The 3,645-nt window shown below is 51.7% G+C and overlaps 1 pseudogene; it reads left to right on the top strand.

The window, feature by feature from the left end:
• The first annotated feature begins 780 nt into the window (after nucleotides 1-780).
• Nucleotides 781-3,426, top strand: LOC125541162 (annotated as a pseudogene).
• The last annotated feature ends 219 nt before the right edge of the window (nucleotides 3,427-3,645 follow it).

Raw genomic sequence — 3,645 nt, 5'->3', positions numbered from 1 at the left:
TCTAACCATCTCAGCTAGGCTCAGTTCGCACAAATCATTAGTGTAAATTATTGGTATCGTCCCAGTTCGCAAAGAAGAACACCCATTAGCATCTACTCCCTCCGTTCGGTGAAGAGTATACATCTAGAGATTTTAAAACAAATTATGGAGTAAAGTAAAAATGCATTGGAAAAGTGCAAGTCACCATCTTTCTTTATTTTAATTAACCAACCCCAATGAGTTTTTTTTTGCGGGGAACCCAATGAGTTAAGTGCATGTAAAAAATTAAGAAGACTATGTGTAGATTATTATTAGTGTTGATTACCGTATAATGAGAAAGAAGTATTTATTTTCTACTTTAAAGTACATTAGAAAGATAAAAATACATTTTTATGTACAAATTTTAAAGCCAAACATACACTTTTTATTGGACGGAAGGAGTATACAGAACAAACTTGCCTTGAATTCGGTGCCCATACATCCGTGCTGAATCTGAATGCGGTGCCCCATCGTAGGCAGTCATCAGATAATATTTTGTATATCTTCCGTTTCAGATTTGCGGCCCTGATGGCCTCCGATGGCCTCTACTACATTTTTTTTCACTGCGGAATTATTTTTTTATAGACTGATTGAGATGGTTAGGTAGACAATAATATCTCAACCTATCAGGGTTCAAATCCTGATGCTCGCATTTATCCTAAATTTATTTCAGAAATTCTGGCGATACGCTTTCAGTGGGAGGAGATGTTTCTATCGACTACGAGGCGTCTACAGTGACTTCATAAAATCTTAAAATGATATGCCGGTTCAGTCTCTCGAAGGTGCTCATAGAGTAAGGTGTGTGTGTGCGTTCATAGAGGTGAGTGTATGAGTGTTTTTATATAAACGTTTGCGTCTGTACTATGTTAAAAATAACGTGGGACCCAGCTTAGCGGCTCCACGGGCCAACTGCAGTCTGCAGCATCGGACAGGCGAGAGGCGTACGCGTACGCTCCCAAGCTCTGGCCATGGCCTCCGCCGGCGAGCACACCGTGGCCCTGCTCGCCCGCCTTCCCGCCGAGGTCTCTTTCCCCTAGCCTCTGGCTCCCCCGCCGTGATTATTTTCTCTACAATCTATGAGCACCTTGGCATTTCGCCTGCTTAGATTTTCAACCCCTGGCATTGGCATGGATGATGCTCAGCTGTTAATTTTTGGTGGCGATTGCCGTCGCAGGCAGCGGAGGCGTACGCCACCGACGGGTCCCTCGATTTCGACGGGAACCCGGCGCTGAGGAATCGCACAGGTGGATGGCGCGCTTGCCTCCCAGTTCTCGGTAATCTGTTTCTCGTTACGATTTAGATTTCAGGTGTTCTTGCCGATAAAATTCTCTGCGCGATGGTGTTAATTTAGTTTCTCGTTACCTTGGAACGGTGGTGTCCATGCAGGCACCGAGTTCTGCTACTGCGTGGCGTTCTACGGCATCTCCTTCAACCTCGTCACCTACCTCACCGGCGTCCTGGGCCAGAGCAACGTCGCCGCGGCGACGAACGTGTCCACCTGGCAGGCCACCTGCTTCCTCATGCCCCTCGCCGGCGCCGTCGTGGCCGACTCCTACTGGGGAAGGTACCGCACCATGGTCGTCTCCTTCTTCATCGGCGTCGCAGTCAGTACCCAATCTAACATCACTTCAATAATTCCCCACGCTACAGTCAACATCCTGCCTTGTCCCAATTGAGAAAATTCAGACTCCAATAATGGTCTCTCTGTTTTTGGGCAGGGCATGCTCATGGCAGCTCTCTCGGCGTACCTCCCGCTGCTCGTCAAGAACGGCGTGCTGTTCAGAGGCCTCACCTCGTCCAACATTGTGTCGGTTCAGGAGTTCCTCTTGTTTCTCGGCCTCTACATGATTGCCGTCGGGTTGGGCGGACTCCGCCCGTGCCTCATGTCCTTCGGCGCCGACCAGTTCGACGACGGTGACCCGGTGGAGCGCGCCATGAAGGGCTCCTTCTTCAACTGGTACGTGTTCAACATGAGCTGCGCGTCGCTGATGTCCAGCAACGGCATCGTGTGGATGCAGGATCGTTACGGCTGGGCGGTGGGCCTGACAATTCCGGCGGTCGTCCTGGTCGTCGGGCTTTCTTGCCTGGTTGCGGCGTCGCGGAGATACAGGTACCAGCGAACCCGCGGCAGTCCGCTCACCAGAGTCTGCCAGGTTGTTGTCGCCGCCGTGAGAAAGTTCCGCGTCGAGCTGCCTGCTGATAGCTCTCTGCTCTACGACATGCCGCCGGAAGACGACCCCGCCATGAAGGGAGTTCGGAGGATCGAGCACACCACAGATCTCCGGTCAGTTGCAGCAATTCTGCGAGGTTTACTCGTAGCTGCCTGCACCTTGCTTGCTCCAATTCACCACTCAAGATGGATCTGTTGCTTGTTTGCTCAGATTCTTCGACAAGGCCGCCATTGTCGTGGCTTCGGACAAGGAGGTGGAGACGGCAGCCGCTCCGACGCTGCTGCAGCACAGCCCGTGGAGACTTTGCATGGTGACGCAGGTCGAGGAGCTCAAGATTCTCGTGCGGATGCTGCCGATCTGGGCGACCGTCGTCTTCTTCTATGCCATGGCGACGCAGGTCTCCTCCACATTCGTCGAGCAAGGCATGGCGATGGACGCCACCGTCGGCTCCGTGCGCGTCCCGCCCGCGTCCATGCCCACCTTCGATATACTCACAGCAATCGTCCTGGTCCCGCTCTACGACCGGGCCTTCGTTCCGGCTGCCAGGAGGCTCACGGATCGGGAGAAGGGAATCTCGGAGCTGCAGAGGATCTGCTCACCATGACCGCCGCGGCGCTTCTCGAGACGGCGCGCCTCCGCGCGGCAAAGGCGTCGCCGCTGGCGCCAAATACGACCAGCTTGCTATGGCAGGCACCGCAGTACGCACTGGAGGGCGTGGGCGAGCTGCTCGCCACCATCGGCCAGCTCGACTTCTTCTACAGCCAGGCGCCGGCCACGATGAAGACCGTGTGCACGGCGCTCGGGCTCCTCGCGGTAGCGGCCGGCGGCTACCTGAGCTCGTTCTTGCTGACGGCACTGCAGTGGGCGACGGCGAGAGGCGGCGGGCCCGGGTGGATCCCCGACGACCTGAATGAGGGTCACCTGGATCGCTTCTTCTGGATGATGGCTGGACTTGGTTGCCTGAATCTGATGGCGTTTGGGAGCTTTGCCAGGATGTACGAATCCAAAAAGAGCTGCTAATTTTTTTCAGGGACGCGGAGTATATGAGCTCGAGCTCTAATGAGTTTGGATGAACAGTAAATTTTTGAAAAATGAAAAATTCAAAAAATTCTGAATCTTTTTTGTTATAAGCATTGACAAATATTGTAAGTGTTTGCAAATTTTCATCGTGAGATCACCTTCTTGGAAGGCTTAACAAAAGAAAGAAAATCGATGCTCTGTAATGAAAATTTGCAAACACCTCGATCATTTGTCATAGTTTATTCAGATTTTGTTTAATTCTTTTGAATTTACTGTCCATGTGAACTCAGAAGGGTACTTTTGATTTGTCAGTTCCAACACTGATAATTTTCAGTTCCAAGAAAGTGGAGACTTATTTCATCGGCAATAGCGAAATGCCTCAAGAAGATCGAAAGTGTCGTACTGCCATTCTAGTCCCAAGCTCAAATCCTCTCAC

The sequence above is a fragment of the Triticum urartu genome, chromosome 2 (genome assembly GCF_003073215.2).
Source record: "Triticum urartu cultivar G1812 chromosome 2, Tu2.1, whole genome shotgun sequence".
NCBI lineage: Eukaryota > Viridiplantae > Streptophyta > Magnoliopsida > Poales > Poaceae > Triticum > Triticum urartu.
Note: the sequence above shows the minus strand (reverse complement) of the source record. Positions and strands in the feature narration are given on the sequence as shown.